Raw genomic sequence first — 26133 nt, 5'->3', positions numbered from 1 at the left:
CCTGACCTGGAGCAAATATTAAGAGAAAGTCAATGTATTTACAAACAAGATTTAATAATGTTCACAAAAATAGAGTTTGCCTCCAAATGAGAAATTATGCATTGCTTTGTTTCAAAAAGTTACCAATTTAGTGCTTGAAAAATCCAGCAGGTAAGCAGCAGGCCAACAGAGTCTCTTTCTGGAACTGTCTGCTAGCAACTGAGCATTCTCAGTCCAGGAAGCCATTTTTCATGGGAGGAATGGAGAGAGGGAGAGGAAGGCAATATTTACATCCCATTCTGCACGGCTCAGTACTGCCTGTTTGTCTTCTTGACCTTTTCATAACGATAGTCATCAGTGGCCTTCTGCTTATCAGGATGCTTGCGGTTAGGAGGTGACCTCTCAGCCTCTGCCTTCTCTGTGTCGCCTAGCTTCTCTGTGTTGCCTACCCTCAAGAGTCTGGTTTTGGGTTCTTCTGTGTTTCTCTGTATGGGAATGTTGGGCTCCTCATGATAAAATCTGTTGTGCTGCACGTAATTCACAGCCATGTTAGTAGGCATAAAGGATAGCTTACTGTCTTTTTTCTAATTCTGCTACTCTGCCAGCAGATGGACCTTGGCATCCTCTGCAGAAATGACAGTTTTTATTCTAGCATTGATGCCAAGGTCCAACTCAGGAATGCCATTCAGCATCTGGTTGGAAAATATCTTCTTGGTCTTCTTTGCTGAGGAAATGTGGAGGTTTTCTGGAAGTTCATAAAGACAATCCTCTGCATTCCTTGGCTTGACTTTCTGTTCCTCATGTTCCACGATCCCTTTCTTCTTTAGCTCTGTCTCAGTGTACTTCATCATGTCTGCATCCTCATCCCTTCAGTTGGTTTCTGCAGAAAATGATGTCCCCAAGTGAAAGTCTTCCTCTTTACTGATTTTATCTTTGCCCTTTTCCTTCCATTTCTTCATATCCACCACATCACCTGTCTTCATCTGAAAGGGATCTGAGTGATCTCTTCTTGTACCTTCTTTCCCAACAGCAGGGCCACAGCACCCATTGAATCTCTTCCTTATATTATGTACTTATCTAGTCTATTCCAGTTTTAATTGAACCTCCTCTGAGTCCTCCTCATCTTCCTCTGACTCTGAGTCATCCCAGTGCCAACAGAAAGTCTTCCTGGTGACCAGCATGGTGGCACCAGCCCTGTGGTCCAGCCACAGTGCCACTGTGCCTTGAGGTTTGCATTTTAGTATTAATTTTTGATAAAACAACTTCTAGTAGCTGTAAGTGAGACAGACTTGTGAGGCTGATAATAGAGATAAGAAAAACAGTTTAAAAACAGCTGCAATGATAAAAAAAAATAATAAACAGGCAATGTCAACCAGAATGGACAAAATATATTGGAGCAAGACTAAGGAAGAACACATTCCAAGATATGGGGAGGGAGGGAGGTGATACGGTCTGCATATTTATCCCCACCCAAATCTCATGTTGAATTGTAATCCCCAATACTGGAGATGGGGCTGGTGGGAGGTGTTTGGATCATGGGGACAGATCTCTCATGGCTTGGTGCTATCTTTGTGATAGTGAGTTCTTTCAAGACCTGGTCATTTAAAAGTGTGTGGCAACCCCTCCCACAACCTTTGCTTGCTTTTTACTTTTGCCATGAGACATACCTGCTCCTCTTTTGCCTTCTGCCATGATTGTAAGCCTCCTGAGGCCTCCCCAGAAGCCAATCAAATGCCAGCATCATGCTTCCTGTATGGCCTACAGAATTGTGAGCCAATTAAATCTCTTTTCTTTATAAATTATCCAGTCTCAGATATTTCTTCATAGCAATGCGGGAACAGTCTAACACAGCAGATTTTAGGAATAATTTTCAGGTTCCCCCTGAGAATGGAAAAACTGGAAGTTGATGAGAGGGAATAACAGATCAACCCCACAGTAAGTATGTAAGGTGAGAATAATAAAAGTGGGCTCAATGTAGATCCATGAGGAGCACCAATATTTTTACATGTCTCGATGAAGTTGTCAGAAAAGGTAGACAATTCACGTTCAATTGCCAATGACAGTTTAAAGCACCAAATTCTGAGTCAGGCTCACTAGCCTCCCTTCCCAGATCCACCACTTACCAATCTGGGCAAGTTCATTCAATTCCCTGAGGCTCAGTTTTTCCATGTGTAAAATGGGAATACAATAGGACACATCTGCTGTGAAAATTCAATGGAATAATATAGGTAGACTGTTGAGCCCAATGCCTAATACATGCACACATAAATATTTAATAAGTATTAGATACTTTAGGTGCTTTTGGGAAAAGGGCTTCATGTGCTTACATTTTAAGATTTCTTCAATTCTCCAAATGCAAGTTGTTCCCCAGGCCACCAGTGTAAGGAAAGACCTTTAACAGGTTCTTCTGCATTTTCTCCTAGATGGATTGCTGAGCACCCTCCAGCAATCCTTCACCTTTTCCCCTCTCTTGACAGCTTCCTGCTCCACCTCAGCGATCATTCCATGTTCTCCTCACTACGCAAAACTATAGTCATCAACCAAACAAACAAATAAAACAGTAAGATAATTTCAAATAGTTCCATAGACTGACTGTTGATGCACCTCCAAAATTCATATGTTAAAATATAATCCCAAATGCAGGGCGGGGGTAACATAACACAGATGTGATAGTATTTGAAGGTGGATTTTAGAGGTAGATTAGCATCCACCCTTATGAATGGGATTAGTGCCCTTATAAAATAAGCCCCAAAGGACTCCTTTCCCCTTTTGCCATGGGAGGTCACAGTGAGGAGATAGCCCTCTGTGAATCAGAAGGATTTCCTGATGGAAATGGACCCTCCCAGGCAGCGAATCTGCATGCACCTTGATCTTGGACTTCTCAGCCTTCCAAACTGTAAGCAATAAATTTATGTTTTTTATAAGCCACCCATTCTATGGTAGTTTGCAATAGCCCAAATGAAGTAAAACAAATAGTGATAAAATAATGAAAAGTAAACAGAGAGCAGTGATAGAATAAGTCCAAGGTGGATCTTTCCATCAGTGACACTGAACAGAAACTTAGACCCTAAATATGTGAGTGAATGTGTGGAGAGGTATGGATGGATACTACAGTTTCTTATTTGAGCAATTGTTAAAGCCAGGCATGAGGCTGGATGTCTTCCTAGATTTGCATTCTCATTTGCAAACTTTCCTTTTCCCTCTTGAATTACGAAAACCCAACAAAAGAAGTGCTCTCCACTCCCTTTCCAGTCAGCCACAAAGAAAACGATGCTTTGAATTAGATGATAGATTTTTCTGTTTCTGCCACTCTAGGCACCTCCACACTTTAAGGTGTTTGATGAGTGAGAATATAAGGTTCAAAGATTCTACCACGTAGAGCATGAACTAGTAGAATTTCTTTCCACTAAACTAAAATCCACAGTAGCACTGCCTACTTAGAAATAACATAACAACCTCTCAAATCTGCACAGGGCTTGACAGTTTGAAAACTGCTTTTGTAGACTCAATTATATTTAAGACCCACAGCCACCATATGAAACCGTATTTTTTCCAATTTATAGATGAGGAAACTGAGGCTCAGAGGTTACGTGACTTTCCAAATATGCTACTTAGTGTTGAAACTAATATTTGAAGCCATTGCGCATCTGTCTCTGGGTTCACTTTCTACCACTGTTATCCCAGGGCCCCTGAAATAGCCTTGGATCAATTTATAATGTTGAGTCTGTCTGAAATTGCTAGCATTGACTCTCAGTCAGCCATAACATGCTGCCTACGTTTACTGTGGTTTCCCCGGCCTAGGGGTAAAAAAAGACATCACTGTTTTTCTGGCTTACTCATAATGCTGAAAGACAAGACTTGACTGAACGTGTGTCCCCTACCCTCTGGACAGTCTCAAGAAGGTTTATAATGTGGACTTGCTCAGGCTGCCCCTATGCAATGCCTCTGCTGTCCTTGAAGATACCTTGGACACTTGATTCTCGCCTCCCATGCCCACAACTGGCTCCATCTGCCCCTTCCCCTGTTGGCTCAGAGAATGAAACTGCTGCTAAAGGCCCTGGAATTGGTATTTGTAGTATTTCTGTTAAGCATTTTATTCCATGCCCACCTCAGACCCCATGGTGTCAATGCAAGTTACCCTGGAGTGGAGTGCTCCTTACATCCTTTCATTTAGGCCTCCCATAAGCGTCCTGACATGGTCTTAACTCTGAACATCTCTGCGTTACGTATGAAGAAGCAGATGTAATCACCCAACAGGTTCTTCTTGACCACTGCACAGACCAAATCAGTTCACTGCGACCGTTGTCTTGCAGTAAAGAGTTTAATTAATATGAGTCCAGCCACATGAAACAGCTAGAGTTATAACTCAGATCAGTCTCCCTGATGGCTCAGAGGTTAGGGTTTTTCAAGGATAGTTTGGTGGGCAGGGGTGTGGGGGATGGTTGCTGCTGATTGGCTTGGGGTGCAATCATAGAGGTGTGGAAAACAGTCCTCCTGAACTGAGTCTGCTTCTGGGTTGGGGAGCCACAAGATAAGTTGAATCATGAGTCACAAATCTAGGTGGGGTCAACAGTTGACGTAATGCAAAAGTCTGAAAAACAGCTCAAAGATCAATCATAGGTTCCCCAATAGTGATGCTATTTATTGTAACAATTGGAGAAGTCACAAATCTTGTGACCTCTGGCCACATGACTCCTGGTCAGTAAGGGATTATGGAAACTAGCACTACATTTTAGCAGGATTCAGGCTCCTCCCATAATCCTAATCTAGTAGCCTTTTATTAGTCTTACAGAGGTGGTTTTAGCCCCCCAAAGAAAGAGGGGATCAGCTTTAGGGAGGGACTGCTGTTATCCTTGCTTCAAAGTTAAACTATACACTAAATTTCTCCTGTGGTTAGCTTGGCCTATGTCCAGCAATGAGCAAAGACAGCCAGGCTGTGACGCTAGAGGCAAAATGGAGTCACCCGTGCTAGATTTCCCTCACTGTCATGATCTTTGCAAAGACAGTTTCACAGAGCCTCAATGAAGTTAAGCCATTTGTTCAAATCCAAATAGGTAGTAAATGGGAGATTTAAACCCAGGCCTGTCTGATCAGTGAGTGCACGTGCTTAACCTCAATACTCCATAGGATATTGTGATTTATAAAAAGGAGTATGTATTTGGTCTTCATCCAGTTCCTGGTGCAGAGCTCCTAAAACACTTGGAATTTCCTAAGTGAGCTGAGCAGTAAAGATGAGAGTAGAGTCTACTGTTACTCATTACAAACTCCTTTCACACACACCTGAGCTTATGTGAATGAGGTGATTATTGGAAAGCCCAGAGACAACTACAGGATGGGGTCTGGTTGCCAGGGGAACCAACCACATAATTACAGGGTTGGAACTTCCAGCCCCACCTTCTGACCTCTGGAGAGGGAAGATGGGTTGAAGGTTGAATTGATCACTAATAGCCAATGATTTAATCAATCATGCCTGTGTAATGCATCCTCCAAAACACCCACAAGAAAGAGACAAAAGAAAGAGGTTCACAGAACTTCTGTTTAGTGAGCACGTGGAGGTGCAGGAGGGTGGCCTTGCTCTGAAGGGGCACAGAAACTCCACACTCCTTCCCTATCCCTTGCCCTACACATCTCCTCCATTTGGCTGTTCCTGAGTTGTATTTTTTGGTAATAAACTGGTAATACAATATGTTGTGTTTTCATGAGTTCTGTGAGCTGTTCTAGCAAATGATTGAACACGACGAGGGTGTCATGGGAACCTCTGATTGAGAGCTCTAGGGGTCAAGAGAAACCTTCCCCTTTGCTCTTTGAAGATTCACTAAAAGTCAACTGATTGTAAATTAAAAATAGAATCCTAAGCCCTCCACCCACTGAACAGACACCCTTTTGGCCAAGGGCACTCCAAAGAAACGTTAAAAAATTGAGTTCCTGGCCATAAAGGGAAAGGAGGTTGGGCATGTCTCACTGTACCTCTTCCTTTTTGGAGTTTAGACATAACAACTGACCAGCATTGATGTTAAAATAGAGATCATAAGGCTGACAATAAGACTATTTGTGGCAACAAGATACCAAATTATAAACAAGACCTAAGGCTACACAAGGTAAGGGTTAAGTCACACCCAGAGGCTGTCAACCTTGCTACATAAATCCTTCTCTTAAGACATTTCTTTCTGCTGAATCCAAGTTTTAGACAGAGTCTTACTTCTTTAACCAGTTGCAAATCAAAGAATCTCTGAACCCATAAGGCGTAAGCCCCCACTTCAAGATATCCCATCTTCTTGGGTGAACCAATATATATCCTCCACATATTGATTTATATATTTTCCTATAACTCTCACCTCCCTGAAAGGTATAAAACCAAACTGTAATCCAACAGCCTTGGACACACTTTCTCCGTACTCCCTGAGCCTGAGCACCCTGCTTCCCAGGCCTTTGGTCATTCTTATTGTCTAGAAATTAACATTTAAAAAATATGTTTACAGAGTTTGTGTTTTCCATTAACATGACAAAGGCAGATTAAGAGGAGAAATGGCATACAAATTTATTAACATGCAGGTGGAAGAATCACAGAATGATTACCCCAACCCCGCAATTGGTTACAGAGGCTTATCTCCCATCTTGAGGTTACAGAAAGAATGGAGGTTTGGAGCATGGCCAAAAACAGGTTATGGTGGTAAATTCAGTAATAATAACAATATCGGTTATAGGAGGGAGAAAAAACAGGCCTAGCTAGCAAAGATGGTTTTGTTATGTAGGTGAAACCTCACAGGTAGCAGCCCTCAAGGAGAATAGATGGTAAATGTTTCTTCAAGACCTTTAAAGGTGTCAGGCTCTCGGTTAATATTTTCTGGACCTGGAAAAGGGAGGAGCTCAAAGAAAGCCTGGCAGCATCAATGCAGATATTTTCTCCAGATGCTAATCTCACCTATAAAAGACACCTTTTTCAGAGATCCTTCTGTTTAAGTACTGTCTGAAAAGCCATCTGAAAATATGTCAAAGCAGTCTATTTTGGGGTGCAATATTTTAGTTTCATTCATAGCCAAGTTAAACAGGAGCTGTGGATAGCTTGGGGCTCTACTACTTGAGATTGGTGTCTGAAGTGGGGTGCAGTCTTGTGAAGCTTACCCCTTTTGGTGGAATCTGATGCTATCTAGAGACAGCATCAGAACTGAGTGAAATTAGGACACAGTCAGTGCCCATTGAGAAGAAGAGAATTCCTTAATGTGGGTGAGAAAAAACTTACACATTTTGGTGACCAGAAGTAAAGTGTAGTGAGTAAAGAAAAGACACAGTGCTTGTTTTCTTTTTCACTGCCCTATTCCCCTAAGAGAAAGCATTCAGTTTCAGGGAAGGGACACAGGCCCACAAGCTTTGTCCAGCCACAGCACCTCTGCTGCCTAATACGGTGCAGCGCTCAGAATTGTCCCTTGATCATCCTCACAGACATGTCAAAATGCCTGAGATCAAGAAGTTGCAGGTAAACAGCTGAAGAAAAGAAGCAAAAATTGCTCAGCCATCAAAACACTAGGGAGCTGTCTTACACACACACACACATAGACACACACACACACACAAACACACAGTGTCTATGGGATATTTGGAGTGTAAGACAACGGCATTTTAGTTACCTGCCCCACCCTGCTTAACTGATCAGAGAGTGTGTCTAGAGGACCAGTGTATCTTCAGCCCATAGCACAGCAAGTGATACAGAGTAGGCACTCAAAATACTATTTTCAGTGAATAAACAGATGGCCGGAGTGTCTAGATATTACTGTCTTGTTATTGAAGCTTTTGAACTAATTTTTTAATCACTCATTTTCTAAGAAGGAGCAGTGAGTTTTAAAGATGAGAACCCAGTTGAAAATATGCCTGAGTTCAAATGGGACCTTTCGCAGGCTATTTGGTTTTCTGAATTTCAGTTTTCCGAACTGCAGTGAAGAGCTGGTCCCAGAACAGTGCTCACCCAGAACAGCGAGCACAGGATGCTACTCATTCTTTCTCATTCTATATTGGTAACTTTGATCCTCAGTGATCTCTTTTTATCTGACCCTTCAAGGTGCAAACAACAGGAAATAATCTTAGGAGTGAGGACACCTGATCTTAGCACTAAATCTCTGGGCAGTCAGTTAAATCATTCAGGACAGCCACCCCTCACATGCCTAGTCAATAAAATAAGACAGGAATAGGCATCTTAGCAGGTATTTGTAAAAAGGAAATTAGACTCTACCTTCAGCAGAAAACATAACAAATCCCACTTTTCAGTCTTGCTGTGGGGGTATCCTGTGCATTGTGGAATGTTTAGAACTATCCTGGATCCCTCCTTTCTTTGTGTTAAACAAAAGATATTTTACATCCCTCTATCCCTACCCTTCACTTACAAGCAAATGTATACCCTATATAGAATAAGAATTAAAAACAAAACACATTCCTGGGTACAAATTTTAGTCCTCACCACATTTTCATCCCTTGCCATCTGAAGAGAGGCAAGACTCCTTCTCCCTCTTTCTCTCACACTAGCCAAGGCCACAGGCTCTTTTCATAGCCTCTGGAGGCTACTCCAAAGTAAGGACCATACTGCCTCCCTAACCCTTCCTTACTGCTATTTAAAACCTTGTCACAGCCAGCTTGGTGGCTCATGCCTGTAATTCCAGCACTTTGGGAGGCTGAGGTGGGTGGATCCTTTGAGCTCAGGAGTTTGAGACCAGTCTGGCCAAAATGGCAAAACCCCATCTCTACTAAAAACACAAATATTAGCTGAGCATGGTGGCATACACCTCAATTCCCAGCTACTTGGGAGGCTGAGGCATGAGAATCACTTGAATCCAGGAGGCAGAGGTTGCAGTGAGCTGAGATCATGTCACTGCACTCCAGCCTGGGTGACAGAGTGAGACCTTGTCTCAAAAACAACAAAAACAACAACAAAAAACACCTGGTCGCTCATCCCCTGGAAAAGCAGCACATCCAGCCTTACTCTGCAAACCCGTAGATTTCTGATCTCCAACTTCTACTTAATCTTTTGAGAACATCAAGCCTTTTTTGTCAAAATTGAGGAGCCTTGATCCAACAATTCAATTTCTGGGTACATATACAAGATAACTGGAAGCAGGACCTGAAGAGATATTTGTAGACCTATGTTCCCATGTTTCTAACAGTGTTACTCACAATGGCCAAAAGGTAGAAGCGACCCACATGTCCACTGATGGATGAATGGGTTAACAAAATGTGGCATGTTCATGCAATGTGGTTTTATTCAGCCTCAAAGAAGAAGAAAACACGTGCTACAAAATGTATGAACCTTGAGGACATTATGCTAAGTGAAATAAGACAGTACCCCCCCCCAAAAAAACTGTGTGTTTACACCTATAAGAGGTACATAGAGTGGTCAAATTCATAGAGATCTGATGGTTACCAGAGCTAAGGAAAATGAGGAATGGGGAGTTACTGTTTAATAAATACAGAGTTTCACTTTCGCAAGATGAAAAAGTTCTGGAGATTGGTTGCACAACAATGGAAATATACTTAATCCTAGTGAACTGTACACTAAAAACGAGTCAAGATGGTACATTTTCTATTATATGTATTTTACCACAGGCAAGAATAAAATTAAAATAAAAAACAAAAATGGAGGATCCTATATCCTCTCTCCATCTCTGCAACATAGATTCCATAACCTACTCAATAGATTTGTGTCTGCATTTTGCTTGAACTCACTCTTGTTTCTTAAAGTTATAGGAGAACCTGTCCTCCTCTCCGTATGATCCTTCCTTGGCAATTACAATAGGAAGGTTCATCTTCTCCTTGTCCTTCTTTCCACTTCTCACGAGGAGGTAAGGCTTGTCTCACTAGGACAGGACAACACATCTCTCCCTTTCTTCTTTCCCTCTCCCTTTCTGGAGCCCAAACTCTGTGTCTTCTCTAACTCCCACCTTTGTCTTCATCAGGGTCACATGTGAGCTATCTTCTGCATCCTGCCTCCCTGGGATATGCTTTTTCCAGGTCCTGCATTGGGTAATGTGGTTCATTTCAGCCATGGTGCCAAGCTCAACTGTCCAACTCCAGCTTTGCCGGCAATGAAACTGACTTCCTTAGAATTATTATCTGGTTCCTGGGGCTATTTTTCACTTGGTTCGGAACTCATGCAGGAGCAGTCATGATTAGCTTATTGCCCTCTCTACCCAAAGGTCCAGAAACAAAGCACTTTTTTTGGTTTTGTATCAACCTTGAAAAACATGAGAAACAATGGCCTAAATTAATACCCAAATAATATAGTGTGTTCCACTCATTATTCAACAATTATACCGGTAGCTGGTCACTATCTTAATATGTTTTTTATCTTTTATCTTTTTTTTTTTTTTTTTTTTGAGACAGAATCTCACTCTGTCACTCAGGCTAGAATGCAGTGGTGCGATCTTGGCTCACTGCATCCTCCATCTCTCAGGATCAAGCAATTTTCCTGCCTCAGCCTCCTGAACAGCTGTGATTACAGGTGCCTGCCACCATGCCTGGCTAATTTTTATATTTTTAGTAGAGGCAGGGTTTCACCTTGTTGGCCAGGCTGGTCTCGAACTCCTGGCCTCAAGTGATCCACCTGCCTTGGCCTCCCAAAGTGCTGGGGATTACAGGCGTGAGCCACCATGCCCAGTTTATCTAAGCATGATTTGAAGTTGTCACCTCACTGAGAGCATCTTAGATTCCCCTTTACAGCTCCAAGCTCTGTGTCAGGTGCAGAGTAAAACTCATATCTGTTCATTGATTGATTGATGGTAATTAGAACACAGAAGAGAAAATAATTCTCTAAGGACTGCCCTTTTTGGTCACTTTGACATGGGCATGGGCAGACGTCACACTTAGTAGTTGGCAGCATGATAGAGCAAAAAGAATTGGAAACTGGAATAAGAAATGTCTCATCTAACTGATTTAGTTGAATCATTCATCTAAATTTGGTAAATTTAGGCATCAATTTGTGTGGCAAATTGCTCGCCCTTCTGAGTCTCCATTTCCTTGTCTATAAAATTAGGGTCTTTGCACTGGTGTCTAAACTCCCTTCTATTTTAAGCATACTCTTAATTGTATGACTCAATTGTACTTTCAGCTCTGTATTTAAGAGATTAAAGCAGAAAAAACCCTCCCTTGCCCTCCCACTGCCTCTGGCCTGCAGAAGTGTCCAGCAAGCATTTTCCTTTTTGCAGGTGTATGGAGGATCCAGCAGGCTGTTGAACCATGATATCAAATGCCAGTCAGATGATCCCCCACTAGGTTTTTAAATCAACATGGAATGGTTCTGACCCAGTGTGAGAGCAGCTGAAATTGACAATCCAAGAGTGTCTGTGGGAGGTAGCCCAAGGAGCACTCTTGATAATCAAAAGGAACAAAGACGTTCCTTTCATCAAACTATCAAAAACAAATCTAAGCCATGGGTTGTTTTAGGAGGAACACCATCCCACCCTCCTTATTCATCCCTGCATTCCACAGTGCTTCCCTCCCTGGCTCAGCGGCTTGCCACAGGGGGAGTAAGCCACCGTGGGTTATGAGCTGTCAGGCTCTGCATTTAAATATTACTCACCCAGCTCAGTTCAAGGTACAGGTCAGCCCATAGTATTAAGTTAACTACATTGGGAAATACATTATCTTTTGGGTCACAGGGGTACAATGCAGTGAACAGCAACAGGATTTCCTGGTTGATAAATGGTTCCACAAGAGGTTATAGCTTGCCTGCCCTAGAAATAATAGCAATAATCCCCTACATTCATATTCCACTCTGGAGTCTGTAGAGGATTTTCACATTCATTATCTCTTAGGAATTTCTTGAGGGAGTCAGCCCAGCTCAGGAGAGAGGGCAGAGCACAGACGTCAGCGCTCATGCCTGCTTCCCAGTACACCACGCTACGACTGGGAAGTTCTGTTGCCTCCTGGCACCTCAGTTCACGAACTATAATCAGGAAATGCCAATAATATCTGCCTTGTAGAGGAACCAAGAGATCAAATGAAGTGATGTTTGTGCATCTTAAAAAATGATGTCATGGAAAAGAATCTATTAGGAGTGCTCTATAGAAGCAAAATTTAAAAGCATAAAAATAAGCTTTAATTTACCTGCTAAAACCTTATAAAACTACAAAACCAATAGAGCTAAAAATCATTTTAAGATATCTCTTTTTAATTTTTATTTTGCTTGGCATTCATTTTTTGGGTACGCTTGCACAATACCTGTTAAAGCTAACCTCTGCCATCTAGGAACTTGGGAAGTTAAGACATATATAGATATAACTACAACTATGACTTAAGATAGAGACTAGAAATCAGGAAGTAAGGTCAGTCTAGTAAAAGTTGCAATGACTGCAACTTATATGATGCCATTAAAAGAATCCTGAGGAATGAGGTTATGCTGGACTGTGGCACTGATACAAAAGAGCTATCAATTATCAATGTCCCATAAATAGCTATCAATTATCAAGGTCCCATGATATGGCAGCTGCTAGACGCACCTTTCTAATCCTGGCCATCACCCTGAAAGGTATTACTATTATTATCACCATCATCCCCATATTACAGATGGGATAATTGAGACTAAGGAACGTTAAGTATCATGTCAGCATATAAAACATCTGAGCCTGGGCTCACAGTGTTTTCTGTCTGAAGCCAGCGCCTTTGTCTCCTGCCCTGCACTGTGCAATTTGTCTTCTTAGAAATCAGAGAAGAGGAAACCCCTGATACAAGTTTTTTTTTATTTTTTGTTGGGCTCTGAAAGACCCAGAGAGAGAAAGATTATGAAGTAAGCCATTTAGGAGGAGGTCACAGCATGAATAAATTATGAAAAAATATCTTTCTAAATATCAGTCTCCCTAAAGAGGTGTTTGGTAACAAGCTATCCATTACCAGAAATTCTAACCACCTTTTGAGTTCAGATCTCCTAAAGACCAAGTGAACAGATGATTTCCAATGATTCCTTCCTCAAAAAATGCCCAGGCTCCTGCCTCTGTAACCCTCCTTGTAATCATTACAATCACTCTGTTACTTCCATTTGTCCCCATCTGCTCCAGACCAATCCCCAGTGCAAGTTCCATATTTACAATAAGTACTTGATTGTTCACTAAATGGTGAATGACACTGTCCTGTGCTACACTAGTCTGCTGGTTTGGTTTGATTTGATTTCTATCTCCACTTCTAGAGTAGAAATAGGAAGCTTAAATGCCAATATTGGTAGACCCCCCACCATGACGCCCCACTGAAAATGTCAGAGTATTGTGCTTCCAGGCTAACATACTGGGGACAAGCTGATTTTTCCTTTTTTTTTTTTTTTTTTTTTGACATTGACATTTCTTTATTTTTTTATGTTGACATTGATTCCCAAAAGATAACTTAGTATGTAACATCCATGTTTGATAGGGTGCAATTATGGAACATTCAACAGAGAAGGACAAATGAGATAATGCATGACAGGGACAAATGGGACAGAGGCTCCAACAAATAGTAAACACAGTTGGTCCGTGAACAACATGGAGGTTAGGGGCACTGACTCCAAAATCCTGCACAGTCCAACATCCACATGCGACTTTTGTCTCCTCAAAGACTTAAACACTAATAGCCTTCTATTAACCAGAAGCCTTGTCAATAACATAAACAGTTCATTAACACATATTTTGTATGTTATATGTATTAATATACTGTATCCTTATAATAAAGTAAACTAGAGAAAGTAAAATGTTATTAAGAAAATTGTAAAGAAAAAATGTTTACTATTTACTAAGTGGAAGTGGATCATCATAAAGGTCTTCATCCTCACCGCCTCCATGTTCAGTAGGCTGAAGAGGAGGAAGAGGAGGGGTTGGTTTTTTGCTGTCTCACAGTGGCAGAGGCAGAAGAAAATCTGCCTATACCTGGACCCACACAGCTCAAATCTGTGTTGCTCAAGGGTCAATTGTATAGACAATACCTATACCTCCTTTTCTACGACAAAAAAATAAAAAATAAATAAACAAATAAATAAATAAATAAAGCCCTATCAATAAGAGGAGTCAATGGCATCCACTTGTATCAGTTTAGAGTATCCTGGCTATAAAACAGGTGAAATAGACTCTGCCTAACTTAATGGAAACATTCCTGGAGTTCAGCAAATTAAAGAAAGATTTGGATAACCAGGCTTTGGACAATACATGAACCGGGGATACTCTGAGCATTGGTTCATTCATTTGCTCGTCCATTCCACAAGAATTTTTGAGTGCCAGGAATTGCTCTAGGCACTAAAAATGTACCACATCCAGTGGAGATGGATGTGGTTGCAAAAACTAATGAGCACATTTTCAGGACATAACTGCTGTATGCTCCAATTCCAGTGCCTGCCATCATTGTAAGGCTCCGCGCAAGTTTCCATTCTCATGAAAGAGTCTGAACAAATTAACCTGGATCAGTGTCTACTTCCTTGGCTAGTGTTGGCAGGGTCAGGTGGAGTTCTTGCAGAGGACCTAGATGAACACTCACACCGTGAACACATCCAAAAACAAGGAGGAAAAGATACTTAACCAGAGGAAAATTGTGATGCTTTACCAATAAAAAAAAAAAAAAGGAAAGGGATGCTGAGAAGATAAAAACAATTCTTGTCTACTCTTCTATCTGAGAACATAGCATAAGATCAGGCATGTGAAGATGTTGGCATAGTCCCTAGCACAAAGCAAGCACTTGATGAACAAATAACAAAAATGATTAAAAATTCATCTAGACCATCCTGGCTAACATGGTGAAACCCCGTCTCTACTAAAAAATACAAAAAACTAGCAGGGCGAGGTGGTGGGTGCCTGTAGTCCCAGCTACTCAGGAGGCTGAGGCAGGAGAATGGCTTAAACCCGGGAGGCAGAGCTTGCAGTGAGCTGAGATCCGGCCACTGCACTCCAGCCTGGGCGACAGAGCGAGACTTCGTCTCAAAAAAAAAAAAAAAAAAAAAAAAAAAAATTCATCTACTATGTGATGAGACATCAGAGCATGTGAAGTAATCAATTAGGCTATTGACTATTGCTTTACCTACAAATATATAGTCAACATGTCAGCACTAAGATGTTAACTTTAAATTATTTATGAAATTTGAACAGCATTAATAAAAGTATCTGAAGTGAGGAAAGTGTTTTTCCTGGTGCTGCTTTTCCTGGCGCTGGTCAGACTTCAATTTAATTGAACATATAATTAGGCCGGGCGCGGTGGCTCAAGCCTGTAATCCCAGCACTTTGGGAGGCCGAGACGGGCGGATCACGAGGTCAGGAGATCGAGACCATCCTGGCTAACACGGTGAAACCCCGTCTCTACTAAAAAATACAAAAAACTAGCCGGGCGAGGTGGCGGGCGCCTGTAGTCCCAGCTACTCGGGAGGCTGAGGCAGGAGAATGGTGGGAACCCGGGAGGCGGAGCTTGCAGTGAGCTGAGATCCGGCCACAGCACTCCAGCCTGGGCGACAGAGCGAGACTCTGTCTAAAAAAAAAAAAAAAAAAACATAATTAAGCACATATTATATGCCACATCCTTAGAGCAGTGAACACAGATTTTAAGAGGACTCAGCAAACATAATCCTAAAGTAAAAAACAATCTGAAAACTATGACACATGTGAAATGGTTGAAAAGATGAGAGCATTTGGCCTTAAGTCACAGTACTTACTATGCATGTCTAATTATATGCAATTCTAGTTGAAAGGAGAGAAAGGTTCAGGCCAATATCTTGTGACTAGTGAAAGCAAAGATTTGAAACCAGGGCAGGAGAGTAACTTAGGTATGGCAAGGACAAAGGTGTATGCGTGCACACTCTGGTGCCTGGTGTATATGTGTGAGAAAAACAAAATCTCTAGAATGCTTGCCTTTGGTTTATCCCAAAAGTACTGTAAATGAAACTCAAATGAGTTCTAGTTTTAAATGGCTATTCAAAGAAGGAAACTTTTGAGAAGTGGGAAAAAAATCTGAAACAAATATCATAAAATGGAGGTTCAAACCCTCCTTCTGTCACTTGGCCAGTTGTGTAACCTTGACAGCCAATGGATGTTATCCCTGGCATGCCACATCTTCCACTATTTCTGAGCTTCCAAATATGTTTCTTCTTTTTATGGCTGTGAAACAAACCACCTCAATCTCCTGGGCATAGAATGATAATCATTAATTATCATCTCCTTGTCAGAGGGTTTACTGGGCTCAGCTATGTGGTTCTCAGTGTTTCTCCGGCAGTTGAAGCCCAATAGTGTCTGTGCCTGGAGTCATTAGGAAGGCTGGTTCACATGCCTTTTGGTTCATGCAGGCCATTGACTAAGACCATGCCAGGAACTGTAGCCAAAACACATACTGGATCCTTTCCATGCATCTTGGGCTTCCTCACAGCATGGCAGTTGGTTTCTAAGAGTAAGCATCACAAGAGAGTCAGGCAGAGACTACATAGCCTTTTATGGGTCACTGCCACAACATTCTATTGATTATGGAGTCACTAAGGTCAGCCCATATTCAAGGGAAGGAGAATTGGACTCCATCCCTTGATGAGAGAAATGCCAAAGAATTTGCGGACCTGTTTTAAAACCACTACAGTCCATCCTCTAGCTGCACACATTTATATTCCTTCCACATAAAAATTACCTTTCTATGCTTCTAAGACACCTCCCACCACCAAGCAGTTTCATTTATTATTACTGCAGGCTCCAGCTGTAAGTTCAAGATCTAATCACCAAATTTTTATAAAATGGAAATGACGCTTTCCCTAACTACATCATATGACTACATCAAGGATCATGTTAAGTATGAGTGAGTGTATACACACACACACACACACACACAAAAAATTTATACACAAACACAAAATCATGAAGTTTTTTTAAAAATAGGAACTGTTAATTATACATAAAGCATCTCCATTCGTGCAATTTTTATGTCTTCTTCCAGGTAATTAATTTTATGGAAATATGCAATCTTCCTCCTGCCTGCACCTCTCCCACACACACACTGCCTTCCTGGTACTCTGGGGAATATTGGGCAAACATTCTCACTACAAAATTATATTAAGAAGCTAAATTAACATTAAATGTTGTATGATATATGCATCACACAAGGAATGTTGTTTATGGATGCTGAGATTTTCTAGGCAACCTCAGAATGCTAATATGTTTAACATCAACTATTCCACCCTTGTTCTGAGATGGCATCTAAGATATGGAGATGTGTCTTTTTCTGAATTTACTCTCAAGTACATCTGGAATTTCACTGTTTTTCTGAGTTTGGGCAGTAGCTAGCAAAACATCTATGAGACAAAGATGGCTGGTTATTTCCCCAATATCTCTTTTCCCAGATGATAAATATTTTTGCTGAGCATAGGGCCGTTCAGCCAAAGAGTTGCTTTCCTAATTTCTCTTGAAGCTAGGTGTAGACACGTGCCTATATTCTGGTCAATTGTACGGAGTAGAAATGCTGAGTTGTATCTTCTAAGTCAGGCCCTTGGCATACAATAAGCCTAGCTTCCCTTTCTCTTCTTGACTTCCTATTGGCTGGAATGTGGACTTGATAGTGGGAGCCACAGCTCCCACTATCTATGTTAGACCATTATCTATATTAAACCACTATATTAGACCAAGAGGTGAAAAATGCATGTTGACGTTGGCAGAGCAATAAGAACTTCCATATCAGCCTGACATGATATACTTGGCTGCTTACATACTCAGTTACCTAAGAGAGAAAAAGCTTTTATCTGGCGTGACTGTGTTGTAGTAGGCAAAGGGAATGTTAACCAGTGAACCCACTCAGATTCTGGTCCACGATCATCTCTCAGAGATGCCCAGCATTGGCCCAACCTCCATTCCTTCTGCCCTCCAGGAAGTCACGGGCTACTCAGGGACTGTTTCCTGTGTGCCTTGCATTCCACGTGACCCACGTCTGTCACCAAATGGCTCAGATTCATCAGAGGGAAGGAGACTAAACACTAGCTTTGTTGATTAACATGTTGCTTCTTGTGTCCTGATGTCTCAAACAGTACTTCCAAGAACCTATTGACAGGAACAACACTGAAAATATTTACAGTTGAAAATTTCCAGGCAATGAGCAATTGGAATGGGCCCTACCAAAAGCAACCACCTCTTCCACTGCCCTCAGTAGGAGCCCAGCCATCAGTGCACACCTGCTGATAGCTGCAGACAGTCGCTCCTGCCTCCTGCCCAGCTTAGCTCTCCAGCACCCGTTCCTCTTCACAGAACAACACTGTAGTAGAAATTTTCTATCAACAGGAAAAAAAGAGACATTACAATTAGATAATGGATTTTGTCCTTAATTTAAAATCATAGTACCTTAGGGAAGACTGCAAGACAGAATCTCTCTTCTGGGTTTTTGTATACACTTACGGAGTTCCTGGACTCATTTTAGCTTTTGTATATACTCAGACTTGTTGCAGACCACAGAGTATAGGCCTTACAATCCTGGTTTTAAATTCTGGCTTGGTATACTATAAAACAACACACTGTGGCCACAGGCCATCATGCAATTAACAAAATACTTCAACACTCAAGTGGGGATACAGCATTTGCACAAATGAGGCACATTGGTTTGCCAAGCAGTAACTGTAACAGCAAAGCAGAGAGACCAGCCTTGTAAGAAATAGCTATTTCAGCCTCAATGACATGATAGCTATTTTGAGCACCTCTATTTAATCAAACTAAACATTCACTGAGTGCTTATCCCACACCAGACACTGACTCTACCAGGTGAAAGGGAGACAAACATTACTATGATGAAGTCCCAACTCTCAAGTGAACAGATTGATAAACAAAAGACTCTGTAATGCTGTAGAATTTTCTTTTTACTTTTATTTTATTTTATTTTTTTATTATACTTTAAGTTCTAGGGTACATGTGCATAACGTGCAGGTTTGTTACATATGTAAACTTGGGCCATGTTGGTGTGCTGCACCCATCATCAACTCGTCAGCACCCATCAACTCGTCATTTACATCAAATGTATGGAAAGTGTTATAGGAACACAGATGAGGCAGCAATCACCTCTGCCTGGCATCAGACAGCCTAGAAAGATTTAAAAAGGCAACACTTGAGTCAGGTCATAAAAAGTGAACCAGTACTCACTAGGTAGACAAAGAAGGAAGAGTGCACCAGGTAGACAGGGATGAAGGCTATGTAGACAGGAAAAGGCACGGTGTCTGCGGGAGGGCAGCAACCAGGGATGAAGCTGCAAGTGTGGTTCTCAAACACCAGCACATAAAGAACCCCTGAGGGGCTTATAGGAACTACTGTGCCAGCACCCACCAATATTAAATCAAAATCTCTGGAGATGGAGATGAGCATCGGGACTTTGTAAAAACCTCTACAGGAACACTAACATGCAGCCAAAGTTAAAACCAAGATCAGTCTTTCTCTCTCTCTCTCTCTCTCTCTCTCTCTCTCTCTCTCTATCTATCTATCTATCTCTATCTCTCTGTGTGTGTGTGTGTGTGCAGTGAAGACCTAGGTCTGCTCTCTTAACAAATGTCAACTACATGATACAGTATTATTAACTCTAACTACCATGCTGCCCATTAGATCTCCAGAACTTTCTCATCCGATAACTGAAACTTTGTACCCTTTGATCATCTCTCTATGGCCCCATCTCACACACCCTGGCAAATACCATTCTACTCTTTGCTTTTAGGAGTTTAATGTTTTTAGATTCCCCATAGAAGAGAGTTTATATTTCTTCTGTTTCCAGTTTATTTCACTTAACATAATGTCACGTACTTCGTGCCTGTTGTCCCAGGTAGAAACACTGTGAGGTGATAGATATGTTAATTAGCTTGACTGTGGTATACATTTCACAATGTATACCTATCTTTATACATTACACTGCACATCTTAAATATATATACTTTTATTTGTCAATTTTATCTTCGTAGAGCTGAGGAAATAATAAAAAATAAAAACCAAGTTCAAGAAGGGCTCCAAATGTTGCCCTGAAGAATGATGCAGTCTTCTGGGATACGGGAATCCTAGGCAGTCCTGGCCCCCTCATCTGCAGGTTTTAGGTGATAAATGTCTGTGTAAGGTTATGTAATGTCATGCTGTCTGGGGGCAGCAGATGGGTGACCAAGAAATTCATTTCTTGGAGAAATTCCAGGTATCAGAGTTATTGACAGAACCAAGTTCCCCTCATCCCAGTCCCGTGAAACTGTCCTAATTCTAAAACAGTAAAGTTCATACACTTTAGACTGGCCTCAAATATAAAAGAAAGAAAAAGGAGGAGCAGGGAGGGAGCAGAAGAGAGGGACACACTGTGATGACTGGTAACTTGACAGGAAACCCACTTCACTTTTACAGCATGTGACACAGCAGAGAGGATCCCAGTATTTACATGCTGGGATTGATTCTCAGGCAACGATGGTGGACAGGTCTCTTGACCTACACCCTGCTACTGATAGAGCAAAGAAAGGAAGCTAGACATGCTGTCCACTGGGCTCAAGTTTCTTTTTATTTGGAAAGTCATTTTCGCCCCACACCGACGCCTCGGTCACAACCTGCAGCCACTTGGTCTGGCCTCATCTCAAGCCATTTGTGTTGTTATTTATATAAGGGAAAACCTGAGGTTGGATAATTTATATGGAAAGGAGGTTTATTGGCTCACAGTTTTGCAAGATGTACAAAAAGTATGGTGCCAGCATCTGCTTCCAGCTAGGGCCTCAGGCTGCTTCCACTCGTGGTGGCAGGTGAAAGGGAGCTGGTGTGTGCAGACAGCACATGGCCAGAGAGAAAGCCAGAGAGAGAGAAACGGGAGGTAGGTGCCAGGCTCTTCCAAGTAACTAGTTCTCACCGGAACTAACAGAATAAGAACCCACTCATTACCATGAGATGGCACCAAGATGTTGATGAGGAATCTGTCCCTCGTGACCCAAACACTTCCTATTAGGCTCCACCTTTAGCTCTGGGGATTCAATTTCAACCTGAGATTTGGAGGGGTCAGATATCCAAACCACACCCTTTGGCCTTTGGACAGTAGGCTGTCCCCCATTAGTCCTTCTCGTTGTCCCTCACATCAGGGTTGTAGAGAAACACTATGGAAAGTTGGGAGTGCAGGAGGTCATCACTGTAATTTACTGGAAGGACTCACAGAACTCAGCAAAGCTGTGTTCTTAGTTATGGTTTATTATAGAGAAAAGATTACAGATTAAATTTAGCAACAGGAAAAGGTACATACAGGAAGGTCTGGGAGAGTTCCAGGTGCGAGAATCTGGTTGTTGTCTCCCGGGAATGTCTCATGGACAACACACCCTCCTTCCAGCAATGATACATGGCAACATGCACAGAGGATTGCAAACAAAAGGAGCTTGCTTGAACCTTGGTGTCTGGGTTGATTCCATAGACCTGACTGCTTGTCCACATGGTTGGCCTTAGCCTTCAGTCCCTCCAGAGGTCCAGCCAATACTCTGTGGCCCAAGGTCTCCATGATAAATAACATTATTGGCATAGAAATGGGCCAGGCATGGTGGCTCATGCCTGTAATCTCAGCACTTTGGGAGGCCGAGGTTGGGGGATCGCCTGAGGTCGGGAGTTAGAGAGACCAGCCTGACCAACAGGGTAAAACCCTGTCTCTACTAAAAGTACAAAAATTAGCTGGGCATGGTGGCTTATGCCTGTAGTCCCAGCTACCTGGGAGGCTGCAGCAGGAGAATCACTTGAACCCAGGAGGCGGAGGTTGTAGTGAGCCGAGATCGCGCCGCTGCACTCCAGCCTGGGCGACGGGAGAGCAAGACTCCATCTCAAAAAAAAGAAGATATTCCAGGTGCTTAGAGGTGATCTCCCAGGAGACAGTCAAGGCCCAAACCTTTTACTGCCCAAGGTTAGTCCTTTACTGCTCAGAACTGGTTGCATCTTGAAGTTCAGTAGACCAGAACTGACATCCTTCTGCTCCCACTTCCTGGCTGAGTGGCCTTGGGAAGATTGTTCAAGCTCTCTGAGCCTACTTTCCTTTACTTGCAACATGGAGATAATATCTTAGCTGACTGTTCGGAGCAAGGATGAAGCAAGGATGTGATAAACTGTAAAAGTAGCGAAATTAGTTACATCCTGACTCAATCCAAAATGAACCAGAGGTTATTCTTTGGGGAAGATCATAGATTTGCAATTCCTGAGACATGTGCATTTGCAGAGAAAAATATCATTTCTATAGGGACACATCATCATTTCACTCAGCAGGCATTTCTGGGGTGCCTACGAGAGCCATATCCTGAAGAGGCAGGAATGAGAAAGGTACATTTCTGAGCAAGTTGCAGTGATTTGGAAAGTGGTGGATGTAAGGATGTTAGTTAGCCTGCAGATTAGCTCTGTCCCAGTGAGATGAGAAGCAATCTGCCTGTCCCAACTTCCCAAATGCCCAGAGTCAGCTTCTCTTACTAGGCACATCTCATGTTGGGCTCTGTGTGCTGGAGCACTCTATAACAGCGACCCCCAACCTTTTTGGCACCAGGAACCAGTTTCGTGGAAGGCGATTTTTCCATGGACTATGGAGGGGGGCAGTTCAGGACGAAACTGTTCCACTCAGAACATTAGGCATTAGATTCTCATAAGAAGCTCACAGCCAAGATCCCTCATATGCTCAGTTCACAGTGGTATTCATGCTCCTATGAGAATCTAATGCCACCGCTGATCGGACAGGAGGCAGAGCACAGGCAGAAACGCTCACTCTCCCCCGACCCCAGCCCTGCTGCCGCTCACCCTCTGCTGTGTGGCCCTGGTTCTTAACAGGCCATGGACCGGTACCAGTCTGTCAGTCTGTGGACTGGGGGTTGGGGATAACTGCTGTGTAAGATACAATTGCTGGCTGAGTGCCGTGGCTCACACCTGTAATCCCAACACTTTGGGAAGCCGAGGAGGGTGGATTGCGAGGTCAGGAGATTGAGACCATCCTGGCTAACATAGTGAAACCCCATCTCTATTAAAGCTATATATATATATGTGTGTGTGTGTGTGTGTGTGTGTGTGTGTGTGTATGTGTGTGTATATATATGCAAAAAAATTAGCTGGGCATGGTGGCACGTGCCTGTAGTCACAGCTACTAGGGAGGCTGAGGCAGGAGAATCGCTTGAACCTGGAAGGTGGAGGTTGCAGTGAGCCAAGATCACGCCACTGCACTCCAGCCTAGGTGACAGACACTCAGTCTCAAAACAAAACAAAACAAAAAAATACAATTGCTAGCTATAATTGCTTTTTCTCCCCTTAACTACAACTTCAAAAAAATACCCTTAACAATGTAACAGCACACACACACACATATATACACACTTCTCATATTCTTGGAATATTGCTTTCATTTTATATACAACACCTGGCATCACACAGCTTGGAGGAGGTGTTTTCAATATGCTGTGCTCCTTTGCAGATGTTTTGAAAGCTAGTGGATTACAAAACATTAAATTGGAAAATTTTCCTTCTATGTTGTATATTTTATTGGACTCAAAAATCTCTAGTCTCCAGGTCTTAAGGCCTGTGATGTAGTTTGGATGTGTGTCCCTGCCCAAATCTCATATTGAAATGGAACCCCGAATGTTGGAAGTGGGGTCCAGTGGGAAGTGATTGGGTCTTGAGGGGAGGCAGTTTCTCATGAATGCTTTAACGCCATCTCCCTTGGTACTGTCCTCATGATAGTGAGTTCTCATGAGATCCAGTCATTTAAAAGTGTGTAGCATCTCCCCACTCTCTCTCTTGCTCCTGCTTTCACTGTCACATGCCTGCTCCCTCCTTGTAAATTTCCTTTACAATTGGAAACTTCATGAGGCCTCCCAGTCACAGATGCCACTATACCTTCTGGACAGCCTGCAGAACCATGAGCCAACTCAACTTCCTTTCTTATAAATTATCTAGTCTCAGGTATTTCTTTACAGCAATGCAAGAACAGACTAGGACAGCCTGTATAGTTTGGTGTCACTCACTCATCAATTTAACAAAATTTTATTGAGTACCTACTATGTGCTATCAGTATTGTAAGCAATAGCAGGAGAAAAAACAAACAGATATTTAAAATCCCTGCCTTTGTGGCACATACATTCTGGTGGACTCTGACAGAATATTGGCTTTGGAAAGTTATGAGCTAAGCACAATCCACTTATCAACTGTGAGACCCTGAGCACCTGACCAAATCCATCTGAGCCTCTTTCAACATTTGAAACAGACCTAAAAATACCAACCTCCTAGGGTTATTGTGAAAATAAACTAAGCAATCATAATAAAGCACCTATAACAAATTTGACTTATAGAAGCTGCTGGATGTCTATTAGGTTTTCTTTCCCTTCTACCATTTATTTCCAGGACCCCATGCTATCCCGGTTATAAAGCCAAGGGAAAAGAAGGCATTATTAAGTGCAGATTAATTAGAAGGAAGACATGCTTGTCACTGGACAAACTCAGGTAAAACCTAGATCTGGTGTCTTGACCTGCTTACCTACTACTTCATCCTTACTCACTAAAACAAAGAAGACACTGAGAGGTAGAAGGAAAAACTCCAGGGCATGGTCAGGAGACCTGATTTTAATTCTAGCTCCTCAAACAATACCTGTGTATCTTTGTGGAACTCACTTTTCAGTCTCAATTCCCTGACCTGCGAGATGAATGGCGGTACTAGATCCATGTTCTCAAATAAGGCTACCCACTAGAATCCTCTGGGGAGCTCTCACAACTTACAGAGTCCCAGAAAATTACACCAGAATCCTTGGAGGGGTTCTGCCCTGCTATGAAGCCAGGACTGAGAACTTCTTGACTGCCCTTCAGCTCTAATACCCAGGACTACTGGGCTGGCAAATTCATATTAGTTTTAAGACAGTTACCAGGTTTCTAGATTCTACTCATGTATTATCTTCTTGAATCCTCAAAACAACCTCAAAATATAGGTATCATGATCCTCAGGATACAGGTTAGAAAAAGAGAGGTTCCTTAACTTGCTTCAAGTCACACCCAGTAAGTTCTAGAGCTGAGATCTAAACATGAGCCTCTAGGATAGAGGCTCAAACTAAGGAAATGTTACCCCTCCACACGTCTCCATTCTGTGTTGCTCTCAGGTCAGCTTCTGTCAGTAACATCGAAGTCTGTTAGACACACAAATAAGCAGGCACAGTATGTAGCCCGGAGCCTAGAAGTGAGAGGGAGCCCAGTACAGCCAGCCAGCAGCAGCAATCCCAGCCCGAGGGCACGGTGTCACTTTGCTTCAGGATGCGCCGTCCTCTGTGCATTCCATCTGCGGAGGATACTTGCCGCCTCTCCTGTACCTCTCCTTAGTGACTCCAAACTCATCTGGCTCTTTGGTCTTAGTGCAGGATTTCTTAACATCAGCACCACTGACGTTTGGGACTGGGTTTTCTTTGTTGTGGGGCTGTGGTGTGCACTGTGAAGGGTGAGCAGCATCCCTGGCTTTTTATCTATTGGAGAGATGCAAGTTGCACACCCATACTCCTCCCTGCGTCTTAACCATCAACAATGTCTCCAGTAGTTTCCAAAAGTCCCTTAGGAGGGGTAAAATCACCCAGGGTAAGAACAACTGCCCAGGGTTCCCACATCCCTGATGGGCGCTTCCTCTACTTCCTGACCAAGTTTGATTTCACTCTGATGGTTCAGCCCTCCCTTCTCAGCATCCGCTGCCTCATATGATTGTCTGTCTCAGCATTGTCCTCAGGAGGCTGGCCTCTTGACCTCCAAGAAATAAGCTGTGCTCCGTCAAGGGGATATATCTATCTATATACATAGATATCTATATATATAGATAGATAGATCAATATATACATATATACCTATATATATCCATATATACTCATATATATATATGTGTATGCATATGTATACACACACACACACACACAGAGTCACATCAATCAATAAACATCTCTACTGCTTTCTGGCTCCTAGAAAGGATTTCTGCCTCTGCTTTGGGATGGGAGTGGAGGTAGTTGTTCTATTCTCTTTGAATACCATCACTAAATACCATCAACATTGTTTTGTCTAAAAGCAAGGCATAGATCATTAATTGACAACCTACTACTGTCAGTGCTGTAGCTGCCCAGTGGGTTCACCTTGCGCGCTGCCTAGACAGAGTTGATTGATCAAGACAGGGGAATTGCAAAGGCGAAAGAGTAATTCACGCAGAGCCGGCTGTGTGGGAGATCAGAGTTTTATTATTACTGAAATCAGTCTCACC

General features: G+C 42.4%; 1 pseudogene; it reads right to left on the bottom strand.

Moving 5' to 3' along the window:
- Window positions 1-287: 287 nt before the first annotated feature.
- Window positions 288-1160, bottom strand: LOC100426349 (splicing factor C9orf78 pseudogene; annotated as a pseudogene).
- Window positions 1161-26133: the final 24973 nt, after the last annotated feature.

Source organism: Macaca mulatta, chromosome 5 (genome assembly GCF_049350105.2).
Source record: "Macaca mulatta isolate MMU2019108-1 chromosome 5, T2T-MMU8v2.0, whole genome shotgun sequence".
Classification (NCBI taxonomy): Eukaryota; Metazoa; Chordata; class Mammalia; order Primates; family Cercopithecidae; genus Macaca; species Macaca mulatta.
This window is presented reverse-complemented; position numbering and strand designations above follow the sequence as displayed.